Raw genomic sequence first — 16,493 nt, 5'->3', positions numbered from 1 at the left:
AGGAAGTGTCCATTATGGAAATCACTCCAAACGGTTAGATTTCTCTAATGCCATGGATTTTAACAAGAGTTGAAGCCCTACATAGATATTTAATCTGATGAAAGATGGATCATCTAATAGGTTCAAGTCTATATACTAGGGATAATTTAGGTAAATCACTGTTCTCAACTGTTGTATCTACATAGTAAAATGCTGTTCTACAGGACAGAGTGTTATACATTTTTAGGCAAGTTTATTTTTTTATTTTTTTAAAGATTTTATTTATTTTAAAGAGAGAGGGGGAGAGCACACCTGGCAGGGAGGGGGCAGAGAGAGAGAGAGAGATGCAGACTTCCTGCTGCAGGGCTCCATCCCAGGATCCTGAGATCATGACCTGAGCTGAAGGCAGATTCTTAACCCACTGAGCCACCCAGGCACCCCCATTTTTAGGCAAGTCTAGTCAAAGAATAGCTTTTGTAGGAGAAAGAGAAGTATTTAACCAAAATATAATAACTACAATATGTAGCAATTGTTTAAGTCAGGAATCTATTTCTATTTTAGACTGATGTTGCCTTACATGGCAGGCTAGCCATTTCCATCAATGAAAGAACTTTTATACAAGCAATGACAACTTATATCAGGCAGATATTTTCAATGGCATAATACTCCCTAAACTAGTATTATCCATTAATATGAGTACTGTAAAATAATTTAAGGGTAATTGAGTCTGTTAAGAAAAAGTTTGTATGATTTAGAAAACAACTAGTGTTGGTTTAATCACAGTATTTCTGGAAATGCCTCCAGTCTCAATTTCCCTTTCCAGTTGATTTGAGTTGGTATCTGCCCAACTACTTAGATATCTTCAATTAATAGAAAAAAACTTAGCGATATTTCAGTTTTTATCTGGATGATAGATAATACCTGGAACCTGGTGATTAATAAGTATTTCATGAATGCATGAATAAATTAATGAATAAATAGCTGTAGTAATTGTTAATGTCAACATGGTGTGCATTTCACAAGAATTTAGGTCTGTATGTGAGAATTTTAAGACCAATGTGCTACCAGAATTTAAAAAATTATCTGGGGAAGAGAGTCACATACCTGTATTGAGTGATCACAGTGTCCAGTTATCTCATTTAATGTGCACAGCAATTCTTTATGAAAAGCATAATGGAGGATCCACAATGTACAAGACACTTTGATTCATGACCTCATTGATTCTACCAACAAATCTGTGAAGAAAGTATTATTTTGACAAATATACAAGTGATGACACTAAAGCCCAGAGAGATTGGAAAATTTGCTGCAGGTCACCCAAGTTAACCATGCCCAGTTCAGGATTCCAAGCTAAGTACTCTGTCCATAAGAATAAATGTTCCACAAGTTAAATTTTGAAGTTCAACCTTTTCATGATATCACAAGGGTTTTTAAATCAGCATTTGAGTTGCTAACATTTTGAAATCACTACAGAAACAAATATTTCCAAAAAAGGATATTTCAGAGCCTTTAAAATAGCCCTATCATCAACATTTCTTAAGTATACATAATGCAACAGAAGAGAAATTTGATGTTTTAATACTTGGCAAAACATCAAAGTTTGCTTCTTTAATGTGATGTATCTTTTAGTTGGTCATGACAGATTTATCACAACTGGATATTTTCCAAAAGTCATTATGCTTCTTGATCTATTCGTTTTAATCTTGGAGAGATTTGAATTGAACTCCAAATTTGTGTAATTAAAACATTGAAGTTGAGATCTGTCTAAAAAAGGACTGAAAGAAAAATCGTTTTGACAAACAATTAATCATTAGAAAGATTCACTTAATAATTTAAGTTTTGATTATATTCATTGTCTTTTCCAGTAAGTATGCCAGTGGAAGACAGACAAGGAAGCTGTGAATAGATGTTGACATGCAGTGTCAATGACAGTATGATCAAAACATTTGGTTAAGAACATGGGACTGGAATCAGATGGATTTGTCTCAGGTTCTCAATCTGTCACTTACTTGCCCTATCGCCACAGGCACAGATTTGCCTTCTCTGAGCATCAGTATCTGCATCTTTAATGCAGGGGAAATACCTACCTCACAGTGTTTTTGAAATAAGATTTTAATGAAGTAATACAGATAAGGAAATTAGGTGACTGATACATCATTGAGATGCCACTCAATAAAGGGAAATTATTTCTATCATTATTTTAAACAATAAACCTTCCTAAATAAGCAACAGAGACTGGTGTTTCTCATATCTCTTTCATACATCAGTACATAGGTAGATCCTAATAAACTGGATAGAAGGAGAAATACTGAAAAGACTGGAAAAGAGGTCAAACTGTCTCAGATATCCACTCTACTACAGAGTCATCTGCATCTTTGAGCATGTTTGCCCCCCCCCCATTCTGGTTTCTCCCCCTCATGCTTGTACTCTCTTCAGCTTTCCTTTTCTGAGATAAGTAATATCTAAACTTTAACATTTCTGTCCTTACCTTTGGCTCTATTCCTACCTTGTTCTCAATGGCTCTCTCTTCACATTTTTCTGATAATCTAATTCACCAAGATAGTTATACTGTATTTCAAAACTGGACACTGATGCTGTTTTGTTTTATATTTTATTTTAAAAAATGAATCTTCCAGGACACAGTTGTATAAAAATTAGCTTGTGAACTGATACCTCTTATTAAGGAGAGTTATTATTGTATGATCCAAGCTCCTCTAACCATTATGTCTAACTAGAGATGATTATTTGTAGATGATGATGGGATATTTAACTCCTATTTACTAAAAATGTGGAAATTGCTTCATTTTATGGAGAAATAACCAATAATCCTCTATTTTCAGGGTAGAAAAACCCCACATGTTTTCTTTCTCTCATTTTTTTTTTTTCTTTAGCTCTTAAATACTGAGAAAGCAGCTCTTAGAAGTAGGGACAGAGACAATACTGAAAAAGCACTAAAAATCAGATATGCAGAAGTGCAAACAAATGTCATCCATTTGAATAACTGAGAGAGTCCAAGAAGCATTCAGAAGGGAGTTTGATGCAAAATTGCTGTGAAGAGTCGGGAGATAAATCCTAATTGTGTCAAAGATTTGTCACAAAAACATATTTCAGGATGAGTTAATAAACAAACATGCCAATGGATAGCAATGATAAGATCATGGTCAAGTGTTACTAATAAGGTAGAAATTAGTGAACAGATTCCAACTATTTCCTACATGCTTATTTCTTTAAATATTTGTTTTATAAGAGGATATTCTATGCCATTTTGTGTTTTCTCCACTCAGATGTTTAACAAATTTTATTTTCAATTTTTATAAGCTGAGGACAATTTACTGTTGTATCAGGAAAAAAAAATCTATTTGTATCATGGGTCACAGAACCTATGTGGTATGTGAGCTGAGAATTCAAAATAAAATTCTAGAATGATAAGGGAAATTCCCATTTGAAAATTACTTAATACAAATCTTTGTAGGAATTTTCATAAAAGTTTCTTCACAGTGGAATTCTTAACATCTTAAAGGCCAGCAGAATCTTCCAAATATCATTTATGTCCTACAGTGTTGTGTCTGGTCAGGTCTCTGTCCTCTCATAACACCCTAAACATAGCCACCCACTCTTCAAGGTGAGCCTTGATCAAAGGACTCACATTTGTGATTGGACATGGTTTTCCACCAAAGGTAAAGAAGAAAGAAAGAGCCTTTGAAATCTAAAAAACCCAAAGAAAATTTTCAAATATAAGTGTAAGGGCCTGCCCCTCCCAGAGGAACTTACTTGTAAACCCCGGATGTAGGGTTGGGGCATGCCGGATGAAGACATCCAATCAATGGGGCGCGCGTATATCCACTAGGGTGAATTGAAATTTAATTGGCCACCTGTGTGTGGGAGGGGCTCAACCACCCCCATAAAGGTTGGTGTGCCCGGCTGTCCAGAGCAGAAGAAGGAGAGCTGTTGGAGGAAGAAGAAGGAGAGTCGTTGGAGAGAGAAGGAGAGCTGTTAGAGCTATAAGACCTGTAAGAGCTCTTGTAAGAGCTGTAAGAGCCCCCGGCGGCCCGGACACTGGCAGCCCCGCCGGCCGGAACTGCGGCCCTCAGCAGCGGCGCCTTGGGGAGGGGCCTAGCCGCCAGCAGCCTCACCACCACAGAGGAGCGGCCCCGCCGCAAAAGGCCTCGCCACCCAGAGCCTCGAGCGGCCTTGTCGCCCCGAGCCCCAGCCCCACCGCAACGGGCCTCACAGGAGCGGTGTCATTTCGGGGAGGGGCCTCTTCCGGAGCGGCCTCCTCAGCAAGCAGCCTCATCTGGAGCAGCCTCGTCAGGAGTGGCCTAGTCTGGGGTGCGGACTCGTCGGTGAGCGGCCTCGTCCGGAGCGGTGGCCTCCTCTGGGGAGCAGCCTTGTCATAGTGGCATCATGGGGAGCAGAGTCTGTGTCATCGGGGTTGTTGTCCTCCTTGTCATCATCACTGTCGTCGTCGCCTCTTCGTCGTTGGGAGCAGCCTCGTCCGGGAAGCGGCCTCGTCCAGAGTGGCCTCTTATTGGGAGCAGCCCTGTCCAGGGAGCGACCTCATCAGCAGCGGCCTCGTCCTGGGAGCGGCCTCGTCCAGAGTGGCCTCTTCTTGGGAGCGGCTCCAACCAGGGAGCGGCCTCATCTGCAGAGCAGCCTCATCCAGAGCGGCCTTCTTGGGAGTGACCTTGTCGGGGTCATCTTCGTCTCCTTTTCATAAAAGACAGCCCTGACCAGTCAGTTTGATTTTTGATGCTTGGCGTGAAATAAAGCTTTGTTTGATTTTCGCTTTATGTCAGTCTTGTTCCTTTGATCACGGACCCTAACAATAAGATATAATAAAGATGCTCCCAAATATGAACTTAATTAGCATTATATAAGTTGATTATCTTGCAGATAGATTGACTTTTTCACCACATATTTTAGTAAGTGATCAAAAGTGACACAGAAATCAGTCCTGAAAAGAAGCATCATCTAACTCAACATGTGCCAAAATCCACTAGCCAACAATAAGAGACAGAAAAATCCTCATCAAACCTATGAAATAAATAAGATCTAATGACTATGGGAGCCTTCAAGCTTCTAACCAAGAAGGAAGTGATCCTACATAAAATGTTAGCAGAGATATGAAGACACAACGAAGGACACATTAAGAAGACTCTAGTGGAAACTCCTGAACAGCCTGGACCATGCCTGACTCTTCATCTTATTCCTACCATGCATTTGGATAGTTAACACTTGTTTACTGGAAGCATGGTTAAAAGAAGAAGATGGGGGGAAGGGGTCTGAGAGGATGGCACCCATTAATTAGCTAGTCAACCACTGCCCAGGTTCAGAAAACAGAATGATATTAAAAATAAATGAAAACAAAAACTCCCATTTGTGTGGTTTTGGTAGCTATAATAATTGGAGATCTTCATAACTAGTTATGTTGGCTTTATTGGTTTTTTTGATTATCCAAAGTACTTAGGACTAGGTAGAATCTACTTGCAAACTGGGTTTTCCCAGATAAGAAATGATCATTCCAAATGGCAGGGCATGGACTCTAACCTAGAGTAGGTACAGAGAGAAAGATGCAAAAGGAAACATATAAAGAAGTAATATCCAATTAGGAACAGTGACATAAATAATTATAGGCCTGACAGTCAGAATGGTCTCAGAAAACACTCTAAAGAATAAATAAATGAATGAGTCAAATGAGTATATGAGCTGGAATCAATTCAACAAGAATTTTATTAGGAATTTCAGCATCAAGGAAAATAATTATTATATAAAGGACAAATTACAAAGAAAAAGTATAGCAAACCATTCCTTTCTCAGATATGAGATGTGATTTAAAAACTGGTAACCAAGTCATCATTCAAACACCATCCATGTTGATGATCCCCCAACCCACAATGAAGGTAACCCAATATCAAAACAAATACACACATTCATTTTGTAATCCACTAATATTTCTGAGATAAATACCTCCTCCCAACCCCTAGAAAAGAGATATGCTAATAACTACTACCTTTAAATTTAGGCAATTTATTCACTTAACCAATATTCCTGAAAGCCTACCATATGCCCAAGGCACAATGAATATGGTGATGAACAAGAAAGAAAAAGTTCTTATCTGTGTAGGCTTATATTCTTGTCGAGAGAGACAGACAAACAGTCAAATAGAAAATTACAATTGGTCAGAGTAAGAGAAGCCAAGTATTAGAATAGGGTTCATTTTAGGTAGGTTGCTAGTACTGTTCTTACTCATGGCTTTTGTATCAGTCATAATTATTTTGACTACTATATTTGCTGAAAGATACCATGCTGAAACTAATGTTATCGTTTTGTAATTTTGTACAAAACTGATTTTGTAGAAATACTCCACTACGTCAATCCTAAGGAAAAGGAGGGCTATAGCTAGGCTTCAAAAGAGTCAGGTGGATAAACTCAAAGTTAAAAAAGCTCTTCCCCACCTCTCTCAGCTAGCTGGCTACATTATCTTAACTGTGCACTGACTCCTGTCATTTAATAGAGGACACCAAGATCACCTATGAAAAATTATTTCCCTGATCTACTTAAAACAATAATCACCACAGCAAAAACGACAACAAAACTACAAGAAAGCATTGTTAGGACCACTTAGGTCTGGTACTTCCCCATCAATCAGCGACGGCTACCAAGGCAGGGTCATACGGTACAAAAATGGACATTTGGATGATCTAGCCCTATATGTTCAAGACAGTTCCCAGAGAGGAAGAGACATGTGTGGGTCAGAACAGGTCACCAAGAATATCAATTATAGGGGGCGCCTGGGTGGCTCAGTGGGTTAAGCCGCTGCCTTCGGCTCAGGTCATGATCTCAGGGTCCTGGGATCGAGTCCCACATCGGGCTCTCTGCTCAGCAAGAAGCCTGCTTCCCTCTCTCTCTCTCTCTGCCTGCCTCTCCATCTACTTGTGATCTCTCTCTCTGTCAAATAAATAAATAAATAAATCTTTAAAAAAAAAAAAGGATATCAATTATAATCAGATTGATTAAAAATTTGGGGGTTTTTAAAAATAAATGCCTGCTATAAAAAACTTTGAGAATCATCAGACTGTGAGGAGAGTCAGATTTGGGGTCAAGACTTTAATCATAAAGTCCAATAAAAGTAGCCACTTCATCAATGTCCTTATAGTACTTAAAGTTTCGTTTTATTTTAGGCTCAGTTGTGCATGTAAGTATTTTAGATGTCCTATTAAAAAATAGAAATCTGGCTTTACATAAGGGCTTTAAAAAAACAGACTGGAATTAGTCAACAACTCTCATGACATTGGGCAGCAACTATTTAGATGCTGCTTGTCAAAAAACAGCATCTGGAGACAGAATTTCTGTTTGTCTTTGGCTTACAAAAATCATTATTTTGCTGCTAAATATAGGCTTATGTATAATACACATTTAGTTTTGGTCTTTACCTTATAAGGTAAAAGTAGGTGTGGAAGTGTCATAAAATAGATAGTGTTACAGATTCCACTGGCACCAATAATAAGACCCAGCTGTGCATGTTAAACTCCTCAAAGACCAAACTTTAGGCACTGCATGAGTTTAGCAAAGTCTCATTATTTCTGAGAACAGCTCAGAATCGCTAAAAGCTCCTTTTTGGCACCTAACAGATGAATCAATAAATGCTGGGTTTTTTAAGATAGCTTTTTGTATGTACTTTTCAAAAGTTAGTAAGTTACAAACTATTAAAATTTCTGACATGATTTTGGTCTCAGATATGTCCTCATGTGGACCGTCTATGTCCACCATTGTGGAAGTGTCTATCTGAAATGATTTCTTCATCACAACACTATTGTCTTCCTGAGAACAAACATCCAAAGTATGAAGAAATCATTTATATTAATTTGTGGTGTCATGTTATAGATGTTTAGTAATAGTAAATATAAAATCTAAAAGAAGCATTCTGAAGTAAAAATCAGAACTGATACCACTGTGCTCCGGTTTCCTATATATTCCTCTCCAAAAGTATCTTATTGGGAGAATACTTCATGCATGGTAGTGCATTTTAAGAACTCACTGAAATTAACAAAGCATCTGAATCTATCTAGCTTCATAACTGATGTTAAATATGCTATCTATATAACTACTTTTCACTGCTCTCCCTTTTCTTGACGGGTTTTCCATTGGTTATTGTGGAGTTGGTCATAAGGACCTCAACCAGTGGAATAATCACTGAAGTGGTCAGTCTCTCTCATTTCATGATTATCATATAGTTGCTCATTAAAAGAAGGCAAGCCAGCACAATAGCCAATACCAATAATTGCACAGATTTAGCTATCAATCAATTCATAAATACATCAAGCATATATAAGCAAGCTCTTGCTAGAGACTCCTTTATGCAGTTTGATAAGTATTAGAAATTGTATAAATAAGAATGATATCTGGTATTTCCTAGACAGTCATTTGATTCCAGGCACCATACTGAATGTTTTACAAACATCATAGAATTTAAACTTTTCAATGGAGGCACTAGTCTTTTTTTTATTTTTTAGAGAGAGAGAAAGAGCAGTGGCGGGGAGTGGCGGAGGACAGAGAGAGAGGGAGAGAATCTTAGGCAGGCTGCATGCTATGTATCCCTCCATGCCACTGGCCAGGTCACCTCCCATGTGACCCACTATGCATGGAGCCTGAGATGGGGCTTGATCTCATGAGCCTGAGATCGTGACCTGAGCCAAATTCAAGGGTTAGACACTTAATTGACTGAGCCACCCAGGTGCCCTAGTGGAAGCACTGGTCTTATTCTTCCTTTTACTCAAGAGAGGCTTCTCAGCTAAGTAAATGACCAGGATTCAGAGTTGCCACAGTTCATACTCTTTTCCCTTTTCCAGGCCACATACCTTGAAAAGGGTCTTGCATCTCTCCTGTTTCTAGTCCAGAGGTTAAAAAGGAAGGTTGTTATCAGAAAGGCATTGGAAAATTGGCCTGCCATACACAAATCAGTTTTAAGGGCCTTAACAAATATCTAGTCCACATCTCTTGGAACATTGATGTCTCGTTGCTCCAAGATAGATAGATCTTAGTCCAACAACTTAATGGCAAATACTAGCCACAGAAGAGAAAGTCTATCATAATGTGCTTTAAAAAAAATAAAGGTCGCTTAAGAGAACAGAAGCTATATCATAAGACCAAGCTGAAGCCAATATAATGCTAAATATCAAAGAATATTCATACATATATACGTATGGAAAGGTACATCCTACCATGACCAGACTTTATGTGTTTATCTTACCTTCTTCCCTGACATATTTGTCACCGGGAAGATAGAGTCCTATATATTTTGGTCCTCTCACTCACATGCTATGAGAATTTCTAATAATCAAAACACTTCATGGTATTGGGCCCCACATTATACTTGCTCATGCCACAGACAAGACTTTTGCTTATTTCTCTTGTCAGCCACTTCCAGAAATCTGCTGTTAAGAAGCAGCATAATGACAAGGGCAGGAAATGAATCACTAACCTTTTGACCTTTGTCAGTGTCTGCACCTAAAATTTAAAACTGTTGCACGTTGAAATATAACTGACTTTTTCAACTAAAAATGCTTGTTGCTGGATTGATCATTATTGCCTTGGATCCTACTTCATCATTGCTAATGGACAACTTGTAAGTAAATTGACATAGAAATTAATTTAAAAGTTGAGGGCTCAAAAATGTTTGTCATTGTTCAATTAAGCATTAGAAATATTTTAAGGAATCCTTAGGACATTATACTTACATAATTTGGTGAAAATGTTACTAAGACAATGACATTTTTGCCTTTGCTTCTTATCCTTACAGCAAATTCAGCTTTTCCCTGGAGTAAAGGTAAGGACAGCATTGTTCTCAGACTTTATTTTCTCTTGATTTCCCCAAAAGCTGTGCTATGTCTGGAATTCCGAAGGAAAAAGGGCATTTTTGTTTTTCAAGCAAATTCATTTGCATTTATATACTTCAGATTAAACAATTTAAATATGTGTTTTTAGAGCTAATTTTAAGCCAAACACACTGTTGATGCCTCCAGTGGTAAACATTTTCAGGAAAAGACATTCTCCTTGAAAACAAAGCTCCTTAAAATATCATGTGCTCTAGCTAATTTTACAGCAAAAAACAAAACAAAACAAAACGCTGTCATGAAAAAATACATATAAAATATTTGGTAACAATACTGAAGCCACCACTGAAGTTTTGTGGTGAACAAAAGAGATGAAATATTTCCTTAGAATATTTCTTGTTGGTAAATGAGGACCACCAAAGATCAGGTCACTTGATTCTTGACACAAGATGGTGGTTAACATTAAACCTTTGAAAATATGACACCCTACATCAATATACAGTATTAAATCCACACATATATGTATATATAATAGAAATGATAACTTATTTATCCCCCAAATTTTTATGAAAGATCAACTTAATTGCTTATTTACTTGCTTGCATATAAAAGATTAAATATACCTAAATAACTCTATTGTGGTTTTTTTTTATAAATACTTGACTCCCTCACAACATATGGATTACTCATCATGAATATTTACATGGATGGAGGGATAAAAGAAGAAAAGAAATTATGACAGTCTTAGAATATTATAGCTTTTACTCAGGATAAACTTTATCCAAAGCATCCCAGTGATGATAATCATCACCTAGTTTTTCAACTACCTTGGAATTGGAAAAATATTATGAAAACTTTTCTATGAAGTTCCTGATTGTCAAATTTACTAAATGCCAGGACAAGTCTCTTATCAAATAGTCCAAAAGGGGGAATTTGTCCTAAATTTGCCTTGAGGACCCTCTGTGCCACCCCAGCCACCCCTCTGCCCCATGGCCCTTGACCTAGTTCAAAGACACAGACTTCCCCAATCCTCACCCCTCCCCCAAGATGGGTCAGCTAACACCCTTCGTGTGCAATTTCAGGTCCGTCCAGTTCCTACACCAATCCAGAACAAGGCAAGATATAGTTGAGGAGTCTAATCCTCAATCTAAACCTGCCTCAATTTAGAAATCTCTAAAGTCACTTCAACTCCCAGATCAAGGGCCCTTGATCACTGCCCCCACAGTGATCCTTGACTCTCAGACTTCTACCACCAGGAATGGAAAACTAGTTAATGAAGAACAACCTTTCTTTTGAAGATGAGAGACAGATAAGTGATAAATAGATATTTATCTTACATGTGTGTGAATATATTTTAATTAGCTTGAAGTCATCAAAGTGTTACTAAAGCAATGAATTTCCAATTTCTCAGAGAACTGGGAAATTCAGAGAAATGAGCCAGTCATTTTGAGATTGCTTTTGTTGTCCCAGGCATTCAGTCCTAAAAAGAGGCAGGGCCAGGAGGACAAAAGCTGGAGTCCAGGACACACTATGGGTGGGAGCCCTGGTAAATGGCCCCATTTTGGGTTGTGACTCAGAGGTGTTCTTTCTTAAGAGTCAGAAGTAAATAAGCTCTCACAAGGGCTGAAACTCAACTTTAAATCATGTGCCAGTAGCATGCACATAGAACACCAGGGTCTCCACCACCCCCCCACACCCGCCAAACCCAGGGAAAGTTTTGTTGAAACCCTAGCAAATAATTTCTGTGGATAAGTTTTGGTCCAAGGCTTTTTGCTCCCCAGCCCCTACCTGTGTTTTCCTGCTTGCCAACCTCAACCCATCCTCTCCCCAGCAGGATGATGCTTCCTGCTCACCAAACTTGGCCAGTGGTTGTGGGCCATCTATGGCCCAGGATGACACGATGAACTTCTCCACCACCCAGTGAACCACAGTGACACCCTGCACCTTGGGGAGGAGCCCTCCTTTCTTAATGTTGACCTGTGTTTGGTGCTATCTCTCAGCCCTAGAGCATTCTTCAGAGTTCTCTTAGTAGTTGTCGGGGCAGCCTTGAAAATGGCTCTAAATCATCCCTACCTCTTTGTCCATACCCTTGTGCAATCCCTTCCCTGAGAGTGTGAGCTGGACCTAGTGCCTTGCTTTAATAAACAGAATACAGAATAGGTGATGAGATGTCACTTGCAATATTAGCTTACAGAAATACCATGAGTTTCATATTGGACACTGTGCCTCACTCTCTGGCTTGCTTGCTCTGAGGAAAACGAGCTGCCAGGCTGTGAGCTATGCTACGGAGGAGTCCACATGGCAAGAAACTGATGTATCTGACCAGTGTTGGCTGTGGCCTGCCAACAGCCCTATGGGTGCCCTTAGAATTGTATCTGGGGCGGGGGGGGATATTGAGTGAGCTGGAAGTGCATCCCCCTCCAGTCAAAACTGGAGATGATTACAGTTCCAGACAGCCCTTTGGTGGTCCTGGTGGGAGACTTGGAGCCACAAATGAGCCATCCCCCAGTTCGCCTCTACTGTACCCTCCCAGCCTGCCTGGTCTATGGCACCTACACCTCGAGTGTTCTTCTCAAACTCCATTCTCACATCATTTGACCACTGTCTGGCTGTAGACTGGAATTAATTTTCCACCCTGCCCCCCATCCAGCAATTGTTTTTACTTTCTCAATAGGAAAAACCTGGTCTCAAGAAAGGTTCATAAGTGTCTTAGTTCGTGAATGTGGAATTCCAGACATCAGGAAGTCAGAGGGAAAGGTATGCATTTGGACGGCAGTGAGGAGAAGTGGTAAATCTTCTCAGAAGTCCTGATATTATCATACCTCAAGTCCATCACAGGCTACACTGCCCAAGGGTAAATCCCTTCCCATTGCAATAGCCAAAAGATTTTCCTTTCTCATGAAAACTCTGGAAGATCGTTCAGGAGTGTTGCTGCAATTTACATTGGAAATCAACTTACTGATTTGTTCATTTGTTTGGCATCCATCTTTCCCACTGTATCAGAGTAGGAAATAAGGGGGGGGGGGTAGAAAACTGCAGTTTCAATCCCGATACATTCAGAGATAGATTTATCATGTCATTTTATATCTTAACCATTCACATTTTTCTATTTGATGATATTATAAGCTATTTTCTGAAAGGAAGTTTACTTTAAAATATAAATATTGTAATTGCAAAATGGTACACTGCTATGAAAAACAGTATAGCAGTTCCTTAAAAAATTAAAACTTCTGTATTATCAAGCAATCCCCCTTATGAGTGTGTCCAAAAGAATTAAAAGCAGGTACTCAAGGAGATGTTTGCACACTCATGTTGAAGCTATTATAACAAAAATACCATAGACTAAGTAGCTTTTAAATAATAAGACATTTATTTCTTACAGTTCTAGAGGCTGTGAAGTCCAAGATCAAAGTTTACAGATTCAATGTCTGGTAAGAACCTGCTTCTTGCTTCATAGACCACTGTCTTGTTGTATACTTACTTGGTGGAAAGCACAAGGGAGCTCTCTGGGATCTCTTTTATAAGGACACTAATCCCATTCATTAGGGCTCTACCTCCCAAAGATCCCATTTACAAATACCATCACATTGGGGATTCAGTTTCAACATGTAAATGTCAGGGGCACAGAAATATCCAGTCTATAACATATATTCATTCTAACGCTATCACAATAGCCAAGTGGTGGAAGCAACCCAAATAACCATAGACGGATGAATGGATATACAAAATGTAGGAAACACGCAGATGATGGAATATATGGAATATTATTCAGCCTTAAAAAAGGAGGAAGTCTTATAGCTTTCTACGATATGGGTGAACCTTGAGGACACAATGCTAAGTGAAATAAGCCTGTCACAAAAAGACAAATACTGATGGCTCCACTTACAGAAGCTATCTAAAGTATCCAAATTCATAGAAACAAAGTAGAATGATGATTACCAAGGCCCACAAGGAGGGGCAAAAGGGGAATTGTTAATTCATGAGTACAGAGTTTCAGCTCTGCAAGATGAAAAAGTTATGGAGGTCTATTACCCAACAATATGAACATACTTACCACTACTGATCAGTATACTTACAAGTGATTAAGGTGGCAATTTTTTACCCCAATAAAACAAGCAAACAATACCAATGCGGGTATTCAAAAGATGAACCACGCATCTGGATTTGCTATTGCTATCCCTGCCTGCTACGTGGTACCCAGTATCTCTGCAGTGGCCCCTCAAATACCAGCCTCACACCCCCCAGCTACCCTTGGAGGAAGCATATCTCCTGTGGATTTCCTGTAAGATCATGTGAACAATTTCATTTGGATAATCCATAGCTACTGAAGCCTTTTCAGAATCTCTATCTCCACCAGTAGCAAAAAATGTTCTTCCTAGAAGGCCTGAAAGAGAAGAGGCATTTTCCTGTAAACGCATCTCTAAGAGACATATCCCTAGAAACAGTCTGATAAAAACTGGGCACAGCTTCGAAAGCCCCTGACGATCCCTCACCTTGATAAAAAGACACCATAACTCTGAGTTACTTGTTTTGGATGAAGCTGGAAATCAAAGTACTTGTCTTATGTACAGTAGAGAAACTTTCAGGAATATCACCGGTTCCCTTGACATTTTGGTTCAAGTAGATCTATCTTCCTACAACTAGATCTTAAAAAATAAGAAACTTTCTAAAGATGTCAGCAGATTTTGACTAAAAAGATTCCATTAAATTCCAAAGCTTAACTATTGGAGTTATTAAAAATAACTCACTGAGGGGCACCTGGGTGGCTCAGTGGGTTAAAGCCTCTGCCTTCGGCTCAGGTCGTGATCCTAGGGTCCTGGGATCCAGCCCCGCATCGGACTCTCTGTTCAGCAGGGAGCCTGCTTCCTCCTCTCTCTCTCTGCCTGCCTCTCTGCCTACTTGTAATGTCTGTCAAATAAAATAAATAAAATCTTTAAAAAAAAAAAAAAAGGAAAAATAACTCACTGATGGGGCGCCTGGGTGGCTCAGCCGGTTAAGCATCTGCCTTTGGCTCAGGGCTTGATCCCAGGGTCTTGGGAGCAAAGCCCTAGGTTGGGTTCCCTGCTCAGTGGGGAGTCAGCTTCTCCCTTTCACTCCACCCCTCCCCCTGTGCTCCCTCACTCACTCAGTCTCTCTCAAATAAATAAGTAAAATCTTTTTTAAAAAACCTCACTGATAAAATATAATTGTTTATTTTTTATTATTTTTTAATTTAAATTCAATTAACCAAGGTATATTATACCTTTAGTTTTTGATATAACGTTCAATGATTCATTAATTGAATGAAATACAATTGTTTTTTTAAAAAAAGAAACCCATTGTGACAATTCTCCATTTTTTTGTACCTTCTAGCATATTCTATGTTATACTGCAAAGAAATTTTCCTTTCTTTAAAAAAGTAGCAACTCTCCTTGATTCAACAGCAGATTGTTAAATCTCTAAGTTTCTCCTTCTTCTAACTTCTATTTCATACCTTCATACCATTTCTAACTTCTCTATTTCATACCCTTTTGGACACTCCCTTAGGATATTAAAAGAGTGGTGGTAAGAAAGATGAAATTAAAGAAAATAGAAGTTAGGATGGCCCACAGATTCATCATAAATCATTTCCCATATGAAATCACGACCCCTAGAAGGAGAGCCTTATGTATGATAGAATTGTTCTAATAAAAAATACTGCTGTGTTTGGTCCACGATTGAATGGCCTGAGAGTAATTTACATAAATGTCAAGGGTGCGCTGATGGAGCAAGAAAGCACAGGTCAGACTGCCTGCTTAGATTGGAATTCCTAATTCATTTTCAAAGTTGTGCCAGAGAGCTCTTGTGACAGGTTGAAGGAGTTTTCAGACCACATTATGCTCTTTTTTTTTCTTTTGTTGATGCTGATATTAAAAAATACATCAAAGGAGGAAGTATAAAAATTATTTAAGCTATAAGCAGGAGAGCAAATTCTTTAATTAAATCCTTAATTAAAATAGACCATGGCATGAAGTAGCTGAACTACGTTTCCTTTCTCAGACAGGAAAAAAGAAAGTGTGACCTTCCCATTTCTCATATTCTCTATAAGCAGAAAATAACTAATTATATCTTATTTCTAATTACTATAAGTCTATCAAATTTTCATGACTATGGGAGTGGGCATGGACTAGAACTAGGCACTATCAAGCAGTCATTGATAAAGTTTCAAGTCTTAGATTCTTTCTTTTATAAACAGACCTCTAATTTATGAATTATGTTTCAGTTATAGAAACTGATAATATGTATAAAGCAGGTTGAAAAGGTGGAAAGAATGTCTTAATAAAAATTTTAGTAGGAACAGTGACCAAAGCCAAACATTCAAATTTTGCTGCTTTAGAAAAGTAAATACATTTTCAAAAAGCCACATTAAGTATGGGTCCCAGCGGTGTACACTTTTGTCAAAACTCTTCAAGCTGTGCACTTACGCCCTGTCCATTTAACCATACCTAAAGTACACCTTAATTTAAAAAGAATTGAAAAAGCATGCTCAACCCTAAGCCCCAAATAGCTATAGTCACATAATATAAGAGAAAAATCCAAGAAAAAGAAATGCTCAGGCTGTTTGCCATTGATTGGTACAGTCACTTTAAATCTTTTTTATGCCCTTACTTCAACCACTATTTGATCATTGGATCTGTTCCTAAGGGAATGGGTGGAGAAGCA

The sequence above is a fragment of the Lutra lutra genome, chromosome 3 (genome assembly GCF_902655055.1).
Source record: "Lutra lutra chromosome 3, mLutLut1.2, whole genome shotgun sequence".
NCBI lineage: Eukaryota > Metazoa > Chordata > Mammalia > Carnivora > Mustelidae > Lutra > Lutra lutra.
Note: the sequence above shows the minus strand (reverse complement) of the source record.